Source organism: Cavia porcellus, unplaced genomic scaffold (assembly GCF_034190915.1).
Source record: "Cavia porcellus strain 051 isolate PalLab524CR breed Dunkin Hartley unplaced genomic scaffold, mCavPor4.1 scaffold_42, whole genome shotgun sequence".
In the NCBI taxonomy this organism is placed as follows: domain Eukaryota; kingdom Metazoa; phylum Chordata; class Mammalia; order Rodentia; family Caviidae; genus Cavia; species Cavia porcellus.
In genome coordinates this window covers 6,918,932-6,931,039 of record NW_026947525.1, presented here as the reverse complement: position 1 = coordinate 6,931,039, position 12,108 = coordinate 6,918,932, and the positions used below count along the sequence as shown (strand labels likewise).

Genomic DNA, 12,108 nt, shown 5'->3' with positions numbered 1-12,108 from the left:
TTCATGTGGCTCCTCTTAATGAGTTTGTCAAAGTTACTTGTGATTACCTTCCTCTGTCTCAAATTTTTCTACCTCCTTTTTAAAAATTTTTGGTTGTTATTCTTTTTTATCAATAGTGTTTACATTATATAATGGATGCATTTGTTGTAGGTCCTTACACATGTGCCTAAATCCCTTTAATTCTTGTTTCACTACATTTCCTCTAACATCTCTCCTTTTCTTAGTTCCCTTTAGTTTTTCAAAATATCTTTGTTTTTACCTCTTGTTTTTGCCATTTAACATATTTATATTCTTACTTTCTTACATAAAACAAACTATGAAATATTTAAGATTTTCTGATTTATTTCACATATTTAGTGCAACAATTTTTCCCAGCTATTTCTTTGGCAGTCAAAGACTATCAAGAACATAGTGCCTGGAGAACTCAAAAAATTGATCACCCTAGAAAGAGATAGTTTTATGGTAAATACTGCTTTCTTTTGTAAACAGGTTGTTTTTTTTTTCTTTTTTCGAGATCAATTTTAACTTGTCCTCATGAAAACATTTATGGGAGTAAGTAGACAAATTTCTGGAGAAGAAAATAATTACACATCATTTTGAGCAGAGATAGGTTCGTCAAATTTTATCTTCTTAGCTCATTTTGGATGGTGTTCACCTTCCTTGCAGTGGAATTCCCTTAAGGCATGATTTGAGGATATAAAAATAAATAGAATTTAACACAAATGCCTGATATTTTTCCTTTTTAAACATGAATACAAGATCAAAATACCTTGATGTTTTTGAATATATGCTTAAGCACTGCAAAGTGTTTTACTTTTTAATGTTGAAAAAGTGACTTTTGAGGGCCAGTGTTTTAGCCTGATAGCACAAGAGCTTACCTGGAAAGCACAACGCCATGAAGTAACAAAAATAGTGCCATTTGATATTTCTGGAACCTTCCCAGGAAAAACATGTATTCTAGAACCAAAATGGAATGCACAGAGAATTATTAATCATGGTTCTCTACCATTTCAAGGACCATAATGAAGAAAAGTTGACAAAAGGTCTCAATACACTTATGTTCCAACTTTCTTCAGAAAAGAAGTGATTTTTGTTTGCACTCCAACTATAATTATGTCATAAGAAACTATCTAAGTTCAGGAGTCTCTTTTTCTCACTAATCTAAAGAAGATTAAACTTAATCCAAGAAAGTTTTCAGATGAAACTAAGTGCATTAAAGTATATAGATGACTTGCTCAGTCCGATGAGATAGAGTGGAAAGATTTAATAAAACTCTTAAATCAAACATTGACTTGCAATGAGAAACAGATGGAAATACAGGTTGCTATTATATCTGGGATGAATATTGGATTGTTTAGTTGAGAAGACCAGAACATGGACAGCCAGGGAAATACACAGTTCCAACTTGAGCCAAAACAGTACCTGTCCAAGACACTTGTTTGCCTAGTAGCAGAACGGGACATCAAAATAAGAGATGTTATCATGTATACCTGCTTTAACATCTAAAATCACAAAAATCAAGTGCTTCAACTATTTTAAGTTATGTTATTCAATAATAATGTTACATTAAATAAATAATAAAAACACTTCTTAATTTTTAGATTTTTTACAGGAGGCACTGGAAAAATTTATGGTAATAGCTCCACACAAGAAAAGAACATACATGGGAATAAATCTAACAAAGTAAAAGACCTCTTCTTGAAAAGTATTGCTTTCTAAAAGATTGATTGAAGTGGATAGCAGAAAATGTGTTGATATACCTTATTCTTGTGGAAGAATGAATTCTGTAAAAATGTCCATACTTTCAGAGTTATTATACAGATTTAATGCAATCCATAGCAAAATTACAGTAGCATATGTCACAGATTTAGAGAAAACTATTTTAAAAATTTATTTGGAAGCAGAAGAGACCTAGAATACCAGAAACATTTCTTGGAACAAATGCAGGACAAGGAACATCACAATCTCTGCCTTGAAATTGGGCTGCAAAGCTACTGTGATTTAAAAATACAACTTGCTACTGGAGAAGAAGATGAGAATGACCTGAGAACCAGTGGAACAAATTGAAATATTCAGAAATACCTACAAGCATACTCAGCCAATTCAATCTTTGAAAATGGAACCAAACACATTAACTAGAAGAAGTAAACCTACATAAATGGAGTTGGAAAATCTGGCTTCCACATACCAAAGGGTAAACTAGACCCATGATTTCACCATGCACTGAACTATAAGTGAAGTTGATCAAAGGTATAAATAGTAAAATAAAAAATGTGGGGGAAGATAGGATAAGAAGTCTTGATGACATTGGTTGAGGCCAACTTTATGAACAAAACTTCAGTTGCACAGAAAACATAACAAAGAATCAACAGCTGTGACATTTTACTACAAAGGTTTTACACTGGAAGAGAAGCCGGTCCTAGGATGAAGAGACAACACATAGTGAGGGAACTACTTTTTGCCAGTATTTTATCATAAAAGTACTAATATGTAGGACACATAAAGAAATGAAATAGAAATGAGATCTCCTAAATTTAAAGATGAATAAATGGGTATCTAAAATGAATAGACATTTGTCAAATGAAAGTTGGAAATGTTAGATTGTTTCTTGCCAAAATTCAACTGTTTGAATTCACCTTTGTAAATACAATGTTTGAAGGGTTGATACCAACAGATTCCTCCATACATTTCCATTGCATCTTCAGGTCTAATGTTCTTTGAACTTCTGTCATACTCAGTAGGTCACAGCCCAGTCTTTATTTTCAACCTATGACAATCTGATCTCAGGGAGTCCTTCCTTGGTCCAGGCGTTGATATCGCTGTGCTCCATCATCCCCTGTGTCCCACAATATTAGGTTTTTCTTTCATGCTAATTTCTTTCCTATGATTGAGATGGTGGTAAAGTACACATTCAGTGTATCCCCAAGTTTCTGTATTATTTCCATGAAACATGTTCTACCTCAGTCAGGATACATGTTTGTGAAACAAGGTTTAAGAGCACTCCATGCCACAAATTATGTAAAAGATGGAAACAGCCTTCAAACCAGTCACATGTATCATGTATTGTGTATGTCCATGTGGATATGATCTGGAAAATGGAAATTTAATTCTTACCTTATAAATGCTTGGTTCACTCTTCACTCCGTGAACTGGACTCTTTGCTGCCAAAACATTCAGTTAATGCAGGGCAATCAGGACTGACTTTTGAGACAAAAAACTGACTGGGGATGAAGGAAAAAATATGTTTCTATGTAGAAACTGCAGATGAACCTATAGACTCCACATGCACAAATGAAGTCACCATATAGTGTCAAGACACAGAGCTAAAGGAGACTTTGTGGAATGTGTTCCACTTTGCATGTTGCTGAATTTGAATCAGGAACAGGACAGGGCACAGGGGTCTCCATTGCCAGTCAAGCCTCATGCCACAGGCCTGAAGGGATCAGGTTGAAGGCAGTACAGAAGTCATGTCACAGACTTCACAAGTTTCATGGGAAGACTCCAACTTCAACAGATAACATCTAGTCCATTTTTATCCAGCTCAGAGCCCCTGGCACCAAACTTAACTTCCTAGCCTTTAGGATGTTTCCTTGTGCATAGATTCCTGCTGTCTGCAGAAGTCACCCAGCAACCAGGCCCCAAATTCTAGGGGCCTTCATCAGCAGGGGACCCTCAGTCCAAAATATGGCAGCAAAAATATAAAAGAGGACCCCATATAATTAAATGTCCTGATCTCCCTATGCCTCTTTCCAGATTACAAAGCAAAAGCCTTCCTGCATCACCCAATAGCTGGTAATGAAAAACCAAATATTTGAGACTGAAGGGAAAAGGAAAGTGATCTAAAATCTGAACTGATGAACAAGTTGATACATGCCATTTTTGTTTTACATATGGGCTGCTGAAATTCTCAAGGGCATTACTGCACTTAAAATGAGGTTGCTCTTGTCTTTAGAGAACAAAGATTGATTACCTGTAATTTTGCAAATTTACTCCTATGTCCATTAGTAGAGTGGAAATGTACTGCTGTGATTTGAGGCTATGTACTCTGGACATGATTCCTAAACTCCGAGGAGGGATGAGTGAGAACAGGCCAGGTCTTCTCAGAGTTTGAGATGAGGCCAATGGTTTTACTGCATTATCAGGAAACAAGGTCTGATTGAAGTTTTCAGGACTGAGATTGGAATTCAGCATATTTATACTGAGCTATCTCCACAGTGCCATTTTGTATTTGCAGACAGGTTTTCTCTGTGTTTCCAAGTTGCCAAGCCTGGGCTTAAATTGAAAAGTTGAAATCATCTTGCCTCAGGTTCCTGGACTGCTTAAATCACATGAAATCACAACCTTGCCTATGTCTGAACCATTTTATTTTAAAAAATGATAAAACAGTAAGATAAGGGAGTAAAATTAGGAATTACATTGTAGAATTTACCAGCAGTATTCTACCTCGGAATCAAGTGTGTAGAAATAACTGCCTCAATGTATTTTTCCTATATTAGAGAGTAATATTTTACACACAGTGAAACTTATACACATTACATTTAATATATATTTATGATTTTGGAATACACTTAACTGTTTATGAATGTGTTTACTAACAGTGCTACTAATTACAGACATTTGAATAATAACCATGGTAAAATCAGGGTCTTGTGAACTTCTTGTCTCTCTTCATTTCTCATCATTCCTTGCACTTAACCTTCTTGTCAGGTTGTCACATCATATGATAGCCCTCTGATGAAGGAAACTGAGATCCATGATGAATCCAAGTGACATTAAATTCATGAATGCTACAGAGAATGGAACATGATTATGACTTGGTCAACATTTATTTCTGAATTATATTTTAATATCATAAAATGCTGCCAAAATGCCACTGTGGAACATGTGCCTAAATGGAGACTATGAGAGTTAACAGTGCCATGCACCAAAAACTGGACATAGAGGGGCAAAAGTGGTGTATGAAATTCCTTGCCTGAAATTTTTTTGCTAGGTAAACTTAATGCTAAAACCTGGGCATGGGTGTGTATGCCTGTAATCCCAGGGCTCAGAAGGCTAAGGCAGAAGTATTGCTGCAAGTTCAATTCAGCTTGGACTACAAATTGATCCCAAGGCCAGCCTGAACTACAAAGTGAGCCCAAGACCAGCCTGGACTAAAGTGAGCCCAAGGCCCACCTGAACTTCATAGCAAGACCATTTCAGACAAAAAAAAATCTAATGTTACAATGTGAGAATCACCTTATTCATTGTGCACTGCTGACTCTGTTTTTCTGGTGTCACAAAGTGACATCATTTCCATCATTCATTATTTCTATTCTGGCAATCGTATTCCGGAATTATCCTTGAACCTTAGGAATTGTATGACATCCCAATTCACTTGCATATTCAGGATTCTGCTGTTTACAAATGACTGACTTAATATAAGAGGAATGGTATTTACATTTGTATAAAAGTACACAATGTAGGGGCTGGAGATTTAGCAAAGTGGCAGAAGTGTCTGCCTTGCAAGCTTGCAGTTGTCAGTTCAATTTTTGGTACCAAAGGGGAAAAAAAAGGTACATGATGTGTGATAGGCAGTAGGATTATACATCTTTCAGGAATGGAAAGAAGCAAGAAATAGAGGAAAAATATAAATAGAAGATGTTAAGGCAATAATAAAGAACTCAGACCCATTATACACATAGATGCCTTCCAAAGATGAACACTTGCATTATGTGCTAGAAACAGGAGCTAATGCAATTATACATATTTTAAATTTGCTCTTGTAATTATCTTATCATAAGCACACTACATAGATGCATGTCATAAAAACTGGTGAAGGACACTTCTGAATGATCGTTCTAGAAAAAATAAAGACAGATCCAAGTGGAAAAGAATGCTTTTGTGGAAAACAGGTGTCATCTATGAAGACAGTATCAATGAATCTAAAATGTGGGGAAATATTTCAGAATCCTTGAATTATCTTTAAAAAGTGTGATGTTTTAAAAAAGTAACACTACAGACAAATAGATCAGCTTCTTATGTGTGACACTGAAACACAAAATGAATATGATTTGGGATATCTCCATTTTCAAGTGTGATCTCTGGAATATCTATGAATATGTATTGAAATCAATTTTCTATGGTATTTCTACAGGTTTCAACATGAATAATTTACAAAGTATTTTCAAAATAGTCACTTACATAAGTGCAATTTTGCTGCATAGTCCTGGTTTTCACACACTTTACCATACCCACGTTTACTAAGGACTTGCTCACCTCACATACATAGGCTGTGGCCACAATAGGACTTCCTTTTAGAGGTTGGCATCTATCAACAGATTTTTTGTTTTTTTTGTTTTTTTGGTACTGGGGATTGAACTCAGGTCCTCTCATTTGCCAGGCAGGTGTTTATGCTGTTGAGCTAAATCCCTGGCTATCAGTGGAATTTTTTAATACATGTTTTTCACAGTTACTCCACAATATGTAGGAAATTTAGTATTTATAAAATGAAAAATCTTCAAGAAATCCTTCTTGCACTGACTGTATGAATGGGCTTTTTCAACTGTGTGTATTGTTTCCTTAATTGTTGACATTATTTTGCATTGAATGCTTTTCTTCATTTTTGGAATGCATGGAGTTGCTTCCCTGTGTGAATTTTTTCATGTCATTACAATCACTGGAGCTGGGAACATTTGCTGCATTGCTTACATGCACACATTCTCCCCATTGTCTGTTCTTTCTTGTTTTTGTCAGTGACTGTGTGAACTTAATGCTTTCCTAAATTGCTTACCTATATAGTTTTCCCACTGTGAATTCTTTGATGCGTTTGCAAGCTATGGCTTTGGCTGGTAGATTTCCCACATTGCTCACATACAGAAGATTTCTCCTTGTGTGGGATCTTCTATGTCTAGAAAATTTGGATGATCAGCAGAACCTTTCACAAATGTCTTCCATAAGGTTTCTCCTAACTGTGAACAATTTTATGGACAAGGTAACAATACTGACCGGAAGGTTTTCCACAATGTTCACCAACATTGAGTTTCTCCTTAGTATGAGTTCTGACGGTATTTTATAACATGTTTATGTACTGAATGTTTTTCTAAATTTCTTGAGTACAAAATATTTTTCCCTAATTTAAACTCATTCTTGTTTCTGTCAGTGACTGGTTCTGCTTTTGCCTTTGTGATGGTATATCTTACCATAAGCATGAATACATAGATACAGGCTATAAATATAAGCACACTTCTGAATACACACATATAGATCCTTCTTGATAAACTGATACAGGAGTTATAGACCATGGTGGGAAAAATGGTCATGAGATAAGTCAGTGTTATCCATCTAGACAAGACATTGATTTATCAAAAACATGGTAAAAAAAGATTCAACGTATTTAAATTTTCATTAAAATTGTGATTTTTCATTAAGACTAAAGAAATGTGATTTATTAAAGATATTTAAGTGTGATTTATAAAACAAGAAATAAGAACATTTTAGGACAATGCTATGTTTGAGGGTGTTTTCAAAAAAATCTATGCATATATACTGACAGCAATAATTTTATATTATTTTAACAGGTCTCCTCTACATGAGCAATTTTCAAATATTATCAAAATAGTATGTATGATTTACATATGTATGATTTCACTTAACTATTATTATTTTCACACATATGACAATAACCATGAATACTGAATTCTTTCCACATTGAATGTATAGACCTTGGACACAATATGATATCATTTAGAAGGTTAGCTCCTCTGGCAGCTGAACTTTTACCAAATATTTATCACATGTAGTTACTCCCTGTGTGAGGGGAATCTTATGTTTGCAAAAGGAAACACAGTTGCCAATCTTTTCTACACTGCCTAAATACATATGGGTTTTACCTTGTGGGCCTACTTCCTCTATTCGATGAAATTTTTGTGCACTGAAGGCTTTCCACCACTGTTCAAATGTATAGAATTACCACACAGAGGAAGTTCTTTTATGTAGTGACAATAGCTCTGGTTTTCCTATATTACTTCCATTCATAGGATTTCTTCCCAGAAGGATCTTTTATGTTAATCCATTTATTCATTCATCATATAGATACTGTTTTTGTACAGAGTGAATTCTTTTATATATACAAAAGCTACTACTAAGGCTGAAAGACATCCAAAAATGCTTATGTAAATAAAAAGGTTTGTTTTCAGCACCTCGGCATACTGAATTCTTTGCCACATTGTTTGTATCCATTGTGGTTCTACCCAGTCTGAGTTCTTTCATGAGTAAGGGTACCATTTTGACAGAAAGATAAGCCACACTGCTTACATACATATGGCTTCTCCACAGTGTGAATTCTATCATGAGCTTTAAAACAATAAGTTGTACTGAATGCTTTGCCTCATTTGTTGCAGAAATAGGGTTTCTCCTCTGTGTGAGCTTTTTCATGTATAAGGTTACCGTTTTGACTGAAATATTTCACACACTCCTCACATACATGGGGTTTCTACCCAGTGTGAATTCTTCCATGTACAAGAAAGTTACAATTTTGACTGAAAGATTTCCCACATTGTTTGCATATCATGGTTTTCTCCACACTGTGAAATCTTTTATGTCTACTTAAGAATCTTCTGTGTCTAAAAGATTTTCCACACTGCTTACATACATATGGCTTCTTCTCAGAGTGAATACTATTATGTACAAATCAGAGGCTCTACTAAATGTTTTCCCACATTTGTTGCATACATAGGGTTTCTCCCCAGTGTGAATTCTTTCATGTACAATAAGATTACCATTTTGACTGAAAGATTTCCCACATTGCTTACATACAAATGGTTTCTCCCCAGTATGAGATCTATCATGTGCTTTACAAGCAGAGGCTGTACTGAATGCTTTCCCACACTTGGTGCATATATTTTGTAACATTTTTTCAATATAGTATGAAGGCATAGAATTATTCTCTTAGTATTTTTGTACATATGAGCTCCCTGAACTGTGATTTCTCCCATGGTTTTGAACACTGTTAGGTTTTGTGTAGGTTTTGACACTTTTCTTACCTGAAAAAATTTTCTTCTCAGGGTGAGTTTATTCCCTAAGATCAGAGCTGTCCTCCCCACATTGCCCATATTGACAGAGTCTCTCTCCGGTCTTTCTCATTTCATGCTTCTGAAAGGACTGGAAATCACTGCAGGTCTCTACATCTTCATTACATTTATATTGCTGCTCTTCAATTCTCAAATAATTGTCTTCATCACATCTGTAAAGAAATACGAAGAAAGATATCAATCACAATGAAAGAAGCTCTACATTAACAATTCAGATTTATGATGACAAGTTTCTTTTGACGCCTGCTAAGTAATTCTGCTGGTTAACTGACTCACTGCCCTGCAGGACTTCTTACAAAGTAATATTCATTCTAAAGAGGATGGTTTTCATTTTGAAATTTTCATTTATTGTATGATTCCACTACATAATATTATTTTAGGAGATTGGTAGAAATGACTATCAGATATTGATCACTTTTTAGCTCTTTGGGTCTTCATTCTCCCCCTTGTCTATTTAGCAGATCATCTTTCTCATCTATAGAATGTACAGATGTCTGGTCTTGTGTTATCTCTATTTCCTTTTTCTCATCAAATATGCTTTAAGAGAAAATCTGTGATATTTTCATTTCTTTGTCAGACTTATTTCACTTAAAGTCCAACTCCTTTTGTTTCTTGAAAAATGACATCATCTTCCTTGTATAATATATTTTTTTTCAGTGTAGAGAGTTAAACACAGGTCTTCTAGGGAATTACATTTGCTGATCGAATATTTGTTTTTTGTGATAGAGATTCTCATTGATCATGAACTTGCTCGGGCTGAATTTCAAGTTGTCATCCTGATGATTCAGGCTCTCAGAATACTGGGACTGCAAGAATACATCACCATGTTGAGCTGACCCTGCATTTTCTTTATGCAGGCATCTAATGATGGGCATCTGGGCTCTTCACAGAGCTCAGTTACTGTGAGTCAATTCTCAGATACTCTAAATGCCTTCTCATATGCTGCACTGAACAAAACACTGGATTGACCATTAATGTTTGATGATTTTAATGTATTTCACAATATACTGAATCACTGCACATAATGACACAGTACAATCCTCTCAACAGTCAGGAGATAAAAGCATGAGGATCACTCTGAGTTTCAGGTTTGTATAGGCTACACAGTAAGTTCAAAATCAACCTGAACTACAGTCTAAAATCATGGATTAAAAGTAAAAATGTATATATGGATGGATGTATATGTGGAGTAATATGAAACATTATTGTACTTTTCAGACACCTGAAATATTGATTACTATTCTATTTTATTTTATGTATCTATGAACAATGTATGAGAAATCTTTAACATGAACAGCTCAACATTCTACAGGATATTTTCAAAATACCTGTTATAACAGTAGCATTCATTTGCATTTTACATCCTGATTTTATGTAAAAAATTTTTAGATCATGAAAGTCTCAGTATTCACATATATACATAAATGGATAATTTGAAGATGAGTTTCAAACAAAATTCAAAATTTGTTTATTTGCTACATATCAGAATACAATATTTAATTTTACTCCCATACAGTTTCATGATATTGAATGTGGAGGCAATTTTCAAACTGATATATTATACAGTGTCATTTATTACATACTATCAGCACTATGTCTGATTCCTACATTCAAATACTCTTCTATGCACTCTATCTATTCCTAGATAATACAAAATAAAATCAAGTTTTTCTTTTGATATTTTTCTTAAGTTAAATAAAGTATAACATGATCTCATTGCTTCCAGTACCTTTGTTGTAGTAGTTTGCTCAAACACTGAACTTAAGGAATGTTCCCTTTCTCTTTTGTGTGTCGATCAGCTTAGATTTCTTGAGCCATTTTTGTCCTCTTCTTTAATTTGTTGGCTACACCATATTCTTCCTGTATTACAGACAGACATTTTACAAAATTCACTATAAATTTACATTAAAACATGACTGATTCCAATTATACTCATGGTATAATTGGGCATGAGATTACAAACAAATGTTATAATTATCAATTATATAAAACTATATTACTCAGAAATAATTATTTCTGCTTATATAAATAAACAAAAATATCATCCTTACCTGTAGCATTAATATTCATAGACATTTCCCACATCACATCTCTGTAGAGATTCTTCTGGGATTCATTCAGCAAATCCCACTTTTCTGGGGTGAAGTTCAGAGCTACATCTTCAAAAGTCACTGTCTCCTAAATAATGACAATTGCCCTGAAGTTCAGACACACTCAACCTGCTTTTTCACAGCTCCTGTCATAAACAGTCTAACTGAAGGTCATTATGTAGTAACTGCATGTCATCACCATCAATCCTCAAGTACATCCAAATATAGTCACTCAGTAACATTCATGCTAGACTATTACACCCTGTCAAAATGATCACAGAACTGTAGCATGGATTGTCCTGCAGGGCCTCCTATACTATACTTTTCTCTTGCTTTAAAGCAGAGCTCAAAGAGGGAGCCTGCAAATCGTCACTCACAAACATCTGGTTATTCATAGCAATGTGTTCATTTTCTTGCATACAGCATTTAGAATCTTGAAACTGGTTTCATACATAAATATTTAGTAGAATATAAAAGGAGGGTTATGAATTACTAAAATATAAATGAAAATTAAGGTTTATTTGAGCATTCTATGGACAAGGAATTTATAAATTGTAATTATAAACCTATAGTTCACAGATACCAAATTGTATCTTTTTACTTGAATACTAGAAGTTCTATTAGGGAGTAAAAAAGTTAATGTGGAAAAGAATATATATGAAATATTTGAAATGCAATGAAAATTGAGGTATAACAAGGTAACTGGTTACTAAATACAAAAGGTAGAGATTCAGCCCATTTTTGTAGTACAAGTCTGTTACCCCAGCACTTGAGAGGCTGATATAAGAGGATTACAAGGAATTTCAGGATTTCCCTGTGCACAGTGTCCAGGCTGGTCTATGCAATAAGGCCAGTTCAAAGTGAGGCCATTGATCAAACTCCTTCACTGAATGAACATTAAAATTAATTTATAGCAATTTACCAATTACATCTTTGTACCAGGACTATAT

At 34.5% G+C, this 12,108-nt stretch overlaps 1 long non-coding RNA gene across 1 annotated transcript in view; it reads right to left on the bottom strand.

The window, feature by feature from the left end:
• The window catches only part of LOC106027078 (uncharacterized), a 40,027-nt gene extending 28,343 nt beyond the window's left edge, over positions 1-11,684 (bottom strand). Inside the window, exons 1-6 of the long non-coding RNA XR_010045831.1 lie at positions 11,120-11,684; positions 10,798-10,928; positions 9,021-9,220; positions 6,770-6,947; positions 3,115-4,787; positions 879-957 (exon numbers count right to left, since the gene is read on the bottom strand). This is a non-coding gene — a long non-coding RNA (uncharacterized LOC106027078). The remainder of the gene's footprint in view (positions 1-878; positions 958-3,114; positions 4,788-6,769; positions 6,948-9,020; positions 9,221-10,797; positions 10,929-11,119) is intronic.
• Between the last annotated feature and the right edge of the window lie 424 nt (positions 11,685-12,108).